The 12,472-nt window shown below is 32.4% G+C and overlaps 1 pseudogene; it reads left to right on the top strand.

Moving 5' to 3' along the window:
- Positions 1 to 10,481: 10,481 nt before the first annotated feature.
- On the top strand, positions 10,482 to 11,539 carry LOC118752356 (annotated as a pseudogene).
- Positions 11,540 to 12,472: the final 933 nt, after the last annotated feature.

Below are 12,472 nucleotides of genomic sequence, written 5' to 3' on the forward strand. Positions count from 1 at the left end.
AATAAGAATATTATAAATTTTTGGAAAATGGGCGTAGCCACGCCCACTTCCCATATAACGGTAATTTCCAGAAATACGAAAACTGCGATAGTTTAGTAACTACTGAAGATAATTCACTCAAAATTGATATTTATAATAAGTTTTAGACGAAAAATAAGAATATTAATATTTTTTTGAAAATGGGCGTAGCCACGCCCACTTATGGTTACATGTGTATATCTTGGTAACCGCTGCATCAATTTATTCCAAACTTTGCACAGTTGTTGGCCTTGATACAGCATACTAAATGGCCGAAAATTTTAAAAATTGGACAATAACCACGCCCACTTCCCATATAACGGTAATTTTCAGAAATACGAAAACTGCGATATTTTAGTAACTACTGAAGATTATTCACTCAAAATTGATATTTACAATAAGTTTTAGACGAAAAATAAGAATATTATAAATTTTTGGAAAATGGGCGTAGCCACGCCCAGTAATGTTTACATGTGTATATCTTGGTAACCGCTGCACCAATTTCTTCCAAACTTGGCACAGTTGTTGGCCTTCGCACAACATCCTAACGGCCGCAACTTTTTAAAATCGGACAATAACCACGCCCACTTCCCATATAACGGTAATTTTCAGAAATAAGAAAATTGCGATATTTTAGTAAATACTGGAGATTATTCACTCAAAATTGATATTTACAATAATTTTTGGACGAGAAATAAGAATATTATAAATTTTCGGAAAATGGGCGTTGTTGGCCAAAATGGGCGAAAATTTTTAAAATCGGACAATAACCACGCCCACATCCCATATAACGGTAATTTAGAGAAACACAAAATCTTCGATAAATCAGTAAATATTAAAGCTAATTTGTTCAAAATTGATGCTTGCAACAATTCTTAACCAAGAAATACGCTTGTGATAAAATTTTGGAAAATGGGCATGGCACCACCCACTTATGATCACATATATGTATCTCGGTAACCGTTCTACCAATTTGTACCAAACTCGGTATGGTTATTGTGCTTGCCACATAAAAACAAAACGTTGAAAATTATTGAAAGCGGACTAAAATTGAGGCCGCTTTTCATATAACGGTAAATTTCAGAACTGCTTGAAATTTCAATATTTCGAAATCTAAGGACTCTAATTTACTAATTTGATACGCCCCGGCTTACCATGTAGCGGTAGCTTTTGGTAAGGTGAAAAACATACTTAATACGTGCGCCGGGTATTTAATGTTCGGCTCCGCCCGAACTTAGACTTTCTTACTTGTTTAGTCTGACTTTATACACGGCAAATTTACCAAAAGTTACCAGAATAAAAAAAAAAAAGTTGCCAAGTTACCAAGCACTCGAAATGTTACCTATTTTGGTCACAAATGACTAAATGTGGTAACCGTGATCCTAAGTAGTCAGATTTTGTCAGAAGAATTTTTGCTGGCAAAAACTTGAAAAGTGTCAAACTCAACTGAATTTAAATGAACGGAAATTTAAGAGTGCACGTAAAGTGAGATTAATCGAAAAACTAAAAAAAGTTACTGAAACTGGAAGCAGGCAAAAAATAATTGATATCGTAATTGTTTATTGTGCTTGTGCTTGTGTGAATGTGTTTTGGACATACATTTCTATTCTTATTTGACATTAGTGTTGTTGTTGCCATTCTTTGGACTAAAAATTTGGTTTTTTGCGTTCCTTTACCCTTTCCTGTTATTCTCTTTTAGTGAGCGCATTTGGCTTACGCTCTTGCATTTTGACACTTTTCAGATTTTATTCCACTGATGGGCACCGACTTGCCCGTGCACTCTGAAAAAGGTTTAGTTATAATTACCAAGACTTAGTTATAGTGACCAAGTGGCATAGAAATAAATATCTAGTTCCTGAAAGTCTGCAATTTATTTGAGACTTCTAGTTGGGACAAATGTATATTTGTTAATAATTACAAAACGACTACCTTGAGTGGACAATATTGTTAGTTGAATAAAATCATTACTGAGCAAATATAAACAATGCTTTGGTTGATACAAGTTTTCAATTAATTTTGTGAACTTGCTGTAGACTTGAATCACCTAACCGTTTATTATTGGAAAAAAAGTTTCAGTTTGACAAAAATAAAAATTTTGTCTTTACTTTCTTTTTTTATTTGCATATATTAAGCATAAAACATACATACATATTTACATAAATAGCTACTAGTGTAAATAATACAAATCTATATGGTGGTAAGAATTTCCTAAAAAGAAACGATGAAACAGGAACAGTCGTCCGAAAACCCAGGTCAATATCTGCTGGAAGTACTGGTTTAAGTACATTGCTTTGCAGTTTCCTTGGCTAAATAGATAATTTCAAATTATAATTGACATGAATTATATATTCACTGAGAAACCCCGGTTGGCATCAAACTTTATATTCTTAAATAACTATGCGCAACAACTCGCGGCGATGGCAAAACTGAAACTGAAGTTCTGAACACATTGAAAACGACGAGCTACCGACCACAGCTTCCAATTTGTCATCTTTATTATCTAAGCGCTTTGTCGATGGCGACATGATTTCTTTGAACGAGGCAGCGACATCATGAATTTGTATGAGTTTGACATAAAAGAAGAGGAAGAACCTTATCTGTCGCCAGAAAAATAGAAATAGATCTAATCTGGCCACAACCACAGCCGTCGCGTAGCCCGGTCGTCGCCAAAATAATTATCTACATAAGAGTACGTGTTAAAATAATTTGACAGCTGTGGTTTGTAGCTCGTCGTTTTCATTGTGTTCGGGCTATGAGACGAACAAGTCTGGGCATGTCGTAGCACACACTTTTCTTTCTCTAACTAGCGCAGTGATCGACATGCTATAGCTCACTGAGCGCTCTGTGACCACACGCGTGTTTCACCAATATACGAATAGCGGTAGCGGAGCAATTATTTCCACGCACACATTCTCATTCATTGAATCGTTTTTATGCAATGGTCGGAATACTACCCTGCAGCAAATCAAACTGGTTCAGAACTTGCGCTGAGCTAGCCTGAAAAGGGACGGTACTGGTTCTTCATCTATCCCAACTCAACGCTTGCAACTGTCTTTTTTAACATGGCGATGTCCTACGAAGTGACAATTGTCGCCCTCTGCAGAACTTTTGAACTTGTTCTGAGCTGACTCTGGCTTAGATGGTTCTGATACAGTTCATATAACAACAGTTCTTAGATAGTTCAAAAAGGGTCACCTCCGGGCTAAAAAAAATGTGGTTAGTTTTGAGCTGGTTCTAATAAGTATAGTATGGAGCCTTTTCTTTAAATAAGCACGCATACAATTTTGTAAATAAAAATACTTCATTATATGTTTCAAGAGCTATTTGTTTTGAAATAGTTTACTTTTTGACGCAAACTGTGCTTTAAATTTAGGAACATAAAGTGTCAATTATTCCTTTATTTTCTAAAACCGTTATTCTTAAAAATAATTTATATTTGTTACGTATAATGGGTATTTCTGGGATACCTATAATTAAAAATCTGAACTAAGTCGTGTCAAAAAATGAGAAAAACGGTGATATATTGAATGATTATTCGTGATAACTCAGCGTTAAATTGCATTTAATTTATTGAAATGTAATACATAGACTTTCCGGCATCTCATAAGAAATATAGAATTTTGAAGATTCACAATAGTTTTCATGCTAAATATTTTTCGTAAATTTTTTATTTAAGGATGGCTCATAAGTATTATAACATAAACAAATAAATTCACGTTTCTAACTGTGTTGGAAATTTAGTAGAATTCTAGAAACTGTTATAAAAACTTCAATATTTTAAATCAGAGTTTATAAGTATGCAGTTCTATAGCCCATTAAATTTTAGTATAATTAATCGCGCTAATTTTTTATAACTCTTTTTACGCAAGCTCTTGAAGGCATTCTCCTATTTAAATATTTTCGTTTAAGATGCAAGATTACACTTTACTACACTAAAATTTTATGGGCTACAAAACAGAATGCTCGAAATATTTATAAAAAATATCTGATTAAAAATTTGAAATTTTGAAGACAGTTTTTAGATTTCTATAAGTTTGCAGCACAGTTAGGAATTTGAATTTAAATGGTTTATGGAGTATGAGACATAGTACTTAAATAAAAACTAAACGAAAAATATTGAAAGTGAAGAACATTGAAATTAAAAAAAAATCAATGCATAACTACACATTTCGGGGGCTTAGTGATACATTTACGTATGTACATTATCGTTCATATGAATAGCACTCCCATTTCAAAGTGAGATTGTTTACCACTTTTGCAAATTTTTTTACATCTGATTAAAAGGTCAAACATTTTGACGAAAAATCGTTAAATTTAACTTTGTTTTATATAAAGTTTTAAAACACGGTTTATATGATTTTATTCGTATTTTATACATACGTACGTAGATATATATAAAAATGACATTAATGTACCAATAACGACTTTTTTGGAAATATTTGAGCAGTTGCCCCATAAACTATGTAGAGAATTACATATTAAATAAACGAAAACAGTTTGTTATTACTTTTAGGGTCTAAGAAAATCGAAAGAATATAGTATATTACATTTGTGCATCTTTTGTCAGCTTTCACATGACCAGGATGAGTAACATTGATGACAGCGCAACTAGCAACATATGAGTTTCAACCGTCCAACTCTGCATCCCTATTTCAGTAGTTCAGAGACAGTTCTGAAATTTGTAGGGCGGAACTAGCGCTTTGCCAGACTGTCCCTAAATTTTGCTGCAGGGTACCCAGAAAAACCCACCAAACGTATTCACCCACACTTGAACAAAATTAGAGTTCTGAACCAATACTACTACAAAAATAAATTTGTATTCCCAATAAATGTTAAAAGAAGATGGTTATACAATATGTGGCGATATGTATATCTTACGCTGTCTGCTCTATCATTTGGTTTTACTGGCACTGCCAGTTCAAAAAAAAAGGCTGCATTGCCAGGTTTCGAATTCTGTACTATGTACGTTGATAAAGCCAAGTAACCGGATGTTATATGTAATATCCGAGTGCTGAACTTTACTCTTCAATTAGTATCAAACACAATATTAAATATTTAAATATACCAAAGAGCTGAGGCTTTAATATGCATATATTTATATACCTAAATATATATACATAGGTATATAAAGATACACATACAAATGACATTTCCAAATATTTGGAAATTTTATTTGTACGTATGTACATCAGAATGGTCCAAAAACAATAAAGTCGGAATTTTAATGCCGCCACCCCCTAGTATTGTTCCATACCGAAAACAAATACACCCCTATTTTTTTATTTTGAAATCAAAAAATATTTAGGGCGTGCTCACAGCGTTCAAAGTGTTCCATGTATTTTATATGGGGAAAAAACAACTTTTCGTAGAAATGGTGTAAAATTCTTGAAAATCAATACTTTTCGAACGGAAAACTGTGGTCCTCCTCAGGAGACTTCCAATATTAATATCCTATTGTTTATTTAACCAGTTTTTAATATTAAGGATTTTTTATTGGTCCCCCCATTGCATTTTCTAGGGGTTTTGGAGGACCTTTAAAATATAGTTACCATGAAAAAATGGTTAAAGAAACAATTGGGTATTATTACTGGGAATCTCCTGAAGATAAGCAAAGTTCTTTCGATCGAAAAATATTGATTTTCAAGAATTTTACACCATTTCTATGAAAAGTTGTGTTTCCCCATATAAAATACATGGAAAACTTTGAGCGCTGTGAGCATTCCCTAAATATTTTTTTATTTCAAAATAAAAAAATAGGGGTATATTTGTTTTCGGTATGGAACAATCCTAGGGGGTGGCGGCATTAAAAATCCGACCTTATTTTTTCACATACATTTTTGGACTACTTTAATGTACATATGTATATGCACTATAGTTTTATAACAAAAATTTTTATAGAATTTTTAAGAAATTTGTTAATAGAGTGATGGATTTCCTAAAACTTTTCTCTGGGTAAGTGAAAGCTAAAACCTTCTACACCGGGTTATTTTCCGGTTACTTTTAGGATACACCGAGCCATAGTAAAAAGCGTACATCACTATAACTTTTCCTTTGCATTGCGCAACAATTTCGAGCGGCGGTTGTGAAAAACTGAAAAATAGTGGATTTTTAGAATAAATAGAGAAATAAATACAAAAATAAAGTGAAATCATAAAGAAACCCCAAAAAACTAAACAATAATATATAAAACAAAACTAAACAGTACTATTTGAAGCAAAACTGAAGAAGCGGAATCTGCATCTACACCGGGGACTGCTCCGGCGCATCTGATAGTGTACCTGATACTGCGTCAGCCCGTTGGAATCTAGGTACAGAGAAAGGAGCTAGCAGGAAAACAGGCAAGTAAAAATGAAATCCTTTAGAAACGCGTTAAGTGTAGAAAAGGAAAAACGTGAGGTTAGGGCAGAAAAGTACAGAAAGCTAGAAGAATTTGCAGCAGTAGGTACTGATGAGAGTGAGCCCATAAATGTAGATTTAAACGAAGACAACGAATTTTTGTGGCAGCATGAGGAACAGGAGAATTCGAGTTCTGGGGTAGATATGGATTCTGGTACTAAAGAAAAAGCTGCTGTAATAAGGGCGTAGGCAATCAGAAATAGTGTTTCCCATAATACTGTGACTGATTTGCTGCAAGGTTTTAAGAAAATAGGTGTTAATGACCTGCCCATTTTTGCCAAAAGCCTTTTTAAGACAAACAAGAAAAAAAGTGCAGATCGAGTCCATTCCGAGTGGAGAGTTTATGTATTTCGGAATCGAAAAATATTTTAATAGAAAATCCTGCGACTTTCTTGCGAAAACCAATAAAATTCAAATCGATTTCGGAATTGACGGACTGAGACTTTTTAAAAGTTCCAACAAAGTTTTGTGGGCGATTTTAGGAGCGATCGTTGCTTATCCCCACTAAAGTCCTTTTGTCATTGCGTGTTTTTCTGTTACTGAAAAGCCGTGGAACATCAATGACTTCATGAAGGACTTTCGCGAGGAAGTTGCTAGAATTAAAAAGGAAGGACTCAAAGTTGGTTCAAAATACATTCGAAAAGAATTCGAAGTACGCCTGTTCACCTGTGACTCGCCAGCTCGGGCTTTTGTCACAAGTGTGTTTTCGCATAATGGCAAAAAGGGTTGTCCTAAATGTGACCAAGTAGGAACGTATATTAAAAGACGAGTCAGTTTTTCCAAGAAAATTCATGAGTTGCGAACTGATTCTTCTTTTAAAAACAGGTTGGATGTAGAGCATCATAGCATGCCTTTCAGGGAGCAAAGAAATATACTTGGAAACCATAACTTCGGAATGGTTTCCCAATTTCCCCTTGATCCAATGCACCTTGTGGATTTGGGTGTAACCAAAAAACTTTTACAACTGATTATCAAGAGGGGGAATGTGTCAAGAATGACCGAAAAAATAAATTTCTTGTCTCGATTGGTTCCTTCAGAGTTTGGCCGTATTTGTAGAGACTTAGATGAATTGGGCAACTGTAAATCTACCGAATTGAGATAATTTCTCCTATATTCAGGAATATTTGTTTTAAAGGATTGCATAGAAGATGATTTGTACTACCATTTCCTACTTTTGCATGCAGGTATTAGATTGCTTTCCTGCGAAAAAAACTTTTAAAACTGAATCAAATATTGCCCAAGGGATTCTACAGGAATTCGTGAACTTGTTTGGAAGTATCCACGGAGAGAATTTGATAAGCTTCAACGTTCATGGCATATTGCATTTGTCCCAGTGTATGAATCAATTTGGACCTTTGGAGAATTTCTCAGCGTATAAATACCAGACTTACATGCAATACCTGAAGAAAATCATAAAAAAGCCAAACAAACTTTTGCAACAACTTTATTTCAGACTTCAAGAATCCTATAGTTCGGATGCTCCTTAAAAAAAGAATTTAAAAATTGGTTCTTTTGATGTTAACATAAAAAAGGATTCATTTTGTTACAGCGAAAAACGGGCCCTTTCAAAGCTCTATCGATGCAAAGTGTGTCTGGACGGGATGTGGTTCGTGGATATAACTTTCAGCAAATTGAAAATTATTTCCATGAACCACTGGAATCTGTTCCTGGGTTGGGAATACTTATAGCCCAAAGGCTAAATGATCAAGCAATAACAATTTTCAAAAGTGATATCGACTATAAATATTTCTGTATTCCGCATGAAAATAAATTTCTTTTAATACCAATACTTCACAATCTATTCCACGAGTTCTCAATTTAAAGTGGATAGAATAGTATTTAGTAGTAATTAGATAAAACAATGGTTCCAGTATTTATAAATATGTATATTAGACTGCATCACTCCCCATACAAACAAAAATCGGTACTATTTTTCCATTGGAATTATAAAATCTATTATATTTTAAGAAGTCCACCAAAATTATTCGAAAAAATATTAAGATTTAAGTGAGCTGGACCAATTTCAAAATACCTCCAAAAGTTTTTTATGAATAAAAATAGTTTCTTAAATGTTTTTTTTGAAAAAATCCCCTCAAATGACAAAACCGTTTAAGCTTAAAAAATTTGCATAAAAATATTAAAAAAGAATTTGAACGGAATCGTAATGATGAGATTTTTGATGCTGTTTTTTTAACTTTTTTCAAAGATTGGTATAATAAAAACTTGAATAACTGAGCCTAAACTGTTCTGATTAAGACTTAAGAGGTGTCAGTGGAAAGGTATTTTCTCACCCTTTTTATTTCTTTGCTAATAAACTTATTCAAAGGATGAAAGAGAAAGGTAGGATGAACGAACGTCATTCAAAGTTGAATTAAGCTGTGTTGGCATTTGAAAAAAAAAAAAATTGCGACACGAATGATATTTTTTTGGACAGAAATAAAAACAGTGTGAAAATACCTTTCTACCGAGATCCCATACGTCTAAATCAGAATAGTTTTGGCCCAGTTATTCAAGTTTTTCGTAAATTAATCTTTGAAAAAGTAAAAAAAAAAAACAGCATCAAAAATCTCATTCTTACGATTCCGTTGAAAAGATTTTAAAATATTTTTATGCAGATTTTTTACGCTTAATCTGTTTTGTCATCTGAGAAGACTTTTTTCAAAAAGTTCTTTACAAAACTATTTTTATTCATATAAAACTCCACTTTTGGAGGTATTTTCAAATCGGTCCAGCTCATTTAAATCTTATATTTTCCCAAATATTTTGGTGAACGTCTTAAAATATAATAAATTTTGTAATCCCGCCGGAAAAACCGCAACTTTTTTTTGGTGATGCAGTCTAATGTACATACATACAGTGAACCAAATAAAAACTAAACTAAACTAAACTAAAAAAAAAGCCAAAATTTGCTAAAATATCGCGTGATTTTTTTTTTTCACTGTACATACATATGTATATTTTATATTGAGAATTTTACTAATACATATTTTGAATTTCCAAGGAAAATGGAGCACGAAATATCATTCGAAGACGACGACGTGCTAGAAAGTAGTCAACCAGCGATGAGTACACCCAAAGGTAAATTATTTTAATTTATTCAAACTACATATTTAAATTAACATGTTTTTTTTCCAGTGCAAACATTTTCTATTGCAAATAGAAAAGTTTTCCAAGTGGGTACAGCGTATAATATAAGACGCCAAGAAAACAGTGATAACAACAAAGGTATACATACATACAATTTATTGTTTTTTCCTTTTATAATTTTGGGTGCATTCGAAAACGTCAAAATACAAAGCATCAGCCTTTTTTGTTTCTTAACCTCAGCAGATGGTAATGCCAAATGTGCGCAACCACGGTTAGATGCTAATTTTCAATTAGGTTGCGCAAGTTAGACCTATTTTTCGAGTGCGTTTTCGAATGCACCCTTTATCTCTGTACTTAAATACGCTTTTAAATATGGACTTCTTTTAACTTCATTTTACTTTTCAGCAATAACAGATCTTCTGAACGCAATTTTAGAACCCAGAAAGCAATATTTAATATGCTAGATACTCTGGAGAAAGCGGTTAATGAAAACGTATTATTTTTATATACCTCCACTTCCACACAAAAAAATCATAAATTTTCTATAAAAATATGGTTCAGCCTATAATATAAACCATTTAAATATAAGTCTCAAACTTTGTAAAATTTTCAGCAAAACTTCAAACAATATATCCCATTAAATTTTAGAATAATTTGCTGATTTGTAATTGCAACCAAAATCCCTTTCTCCTTTTCTTCCATACAAAGTATGTTTTAAATTTTTCTACATTAAAGAAAACGGGATTTTGTAGCAACTTCAAACCAGCACATTATCGTACTAAAATTTAATGGGCTATAAAACTGCATTCCAAAACTTTTTTTTTTTACTGACAAAAAAGCTTTAAATTTTGCTGAAAATTTAACACACGTTTTTAATTTTATAAAAAGTTTGAAACTTATATTTAAATGGTTCATATTATAAACTGAACTACTTTTTTTATAAAAAGTTTATGATTTTTGTTACTTTGTAAAAAAAATCTATGTAAGAAAATTTTTCTAGTGGGTGTTTGTATGCATATTGTTATCTTTATACATTAGGTTCTCGATAGAGGTCCTATAATGGCACATCATCAGACGATTCGAGAGTGCAAAGTGGTCTTAACCAAAGTTCGGCATTCTGTCGGCCGTTTAACAGGAGAAGTTGAAAATCCTATTGAGTTAGAAATCGCAGCTACATTACCTATATGAACCATTGACGATGCATTCGACATTGAAGAGAAGTTAACGTCAAGAGAATATGCCGAAGCAATGGTAGACTTTATTGTTTTTTTTTGTAATTTTATAATTTTATAACATTCCAATTTGCAGAGAACGTATTTATTCAAGTTAAAAAGAGCGAACAGTTCGGTTGACGATGTGTTGCGGAAGATCTTGACGGATGAGCTATTAATTTTATTTAATTTTGATGGCAGAAAGAATAAGAAAGCGCTCACTAAGCTGAAGCTTGTCAACGAAATTTTATTCGGTAGTACAGAAAAATTTACTCAAGCGTTTCACCCAACAATTCAATCTTTCGGAGATAATTTCATTTAAAATATAGTTCGATCAAATTTCAATACTTCAAACTTTTTATTCAGAGGGTGTGCGCAACAATCTCAGCAAAAAAATTCGGAATAAAATATGTGAAACTTTGATGAAAATATTTAGAAATTTGATTAATTGTTGTGAACTTTGTGTAAGCTTTGAAACTTATTTACATGGTATCTGTTATGGATCGAACTATATCTTAAATGCAAGTTATTAAAAGTAAATAGATAAACATAAGTTCCAAACAATGTCATTTTGAATTCTGCGTAATTCTTTACAGGTGTGTTTCAATCTGAAGGACGACCCACCTATGAAAAAATCCTCCGCAAATGTGTCGAGCTGAGCCACAACAGGTGGCGACAGAAGAAATTGTTGGGAAATCGTTCAGTCACCAGCCAGTAAGTTCTCTTTATGGTTTAATTAAAATATTTTGTTATATTATTTAATTTTATTTTTCAGGGTAAATGAGGCATCTCTCTCAAACAATAGTCTACTGAATGATGTAAATTGACTGGAGTAATTCGTAACTCTTTTTAATTAAGTATCTATTAAGCACCTATTAAACGTTACATTATATACAGTAAATATACAGCTTTTGTCTAAATATTTTAAAAGCCACATTTTGACTTCCGTGTTTTGTTGTTTATCTAATGCTCATTAATTTTTTCAAAAAAGTCTGTATAACTTATTATCTAACAAAACCCATATAAATCCAAATTTCAATATTTATAAAAATTAAAAAGATTCAACAAACTTTATTAAAACTTCAAATTTTTTAATTAGAACTTATTAAAAAGATTTTGGGTATACAGTTTTATATCGCGTTATATTTTAGTATAATAAAGTGCAAGTGTGAAGTTGCTGAAAACATTCGTTGATTTACCGTAAATCAACGAACATTTTCAGCAACTTCACATTTGCACTTTATTATACAAAAAAAATGCAGTTTTAATAAAACTTTGTTGAACCTTTCTAATTTTTATAAAAAGTTTGAAATTTCGATTTACATGGGTTTTGTTACATAATAAGTTACACATACTTTTTAAAAAAATTAAAAAACATTAAATAAACAAAAAAACAGAAGTCAAAATGTCGCTTTTAAAATATTTAGACAAAAGGTGCAGTGTTGCCATTTTAGCCGTTTTCCGGCTAGATTTAGCCGGTTGCGATGGCAAACAGCCGGAGAAATTTCGATTTAGCCGGCAGCCGATTTGTTAGCCGCTTTGCAGAAAAAATTAGCCGTTTTTAGCCGATTTTGCTATTTGCCTTGTTTTCTTAAATTTCAAATATGTATATATGTTTCCATTTTTGACTAAGCGACCCAAAATCTGTTAGAAATGGCTACTAGCCTTATCGTGGAGAAAATTTTCATGTCAGGCAGGGTTGTATGAAATTGGGCCGATTTCGCTTATTTCTACACGGAACCACAAATTGTTACCTTCAG

This window comes from Rhagoletis pomonella, unplaced genomic scaffold (assembly GCF_013731165.1).
Source record: "Rhagoletis pomonella isolate Grant_MI unplaced genomic scaffold, Rhpom_1.0 Rhpom_scaffold_01423, whole genome shotgun sequence".
In the NCBI taxonomy this organism is placed as follows: Eukaryota; Metazoa; Arthropoda; class Insecta; order Diptera; family Tephritidae; genus Rhagoletis; species Rhagoletis pomonella.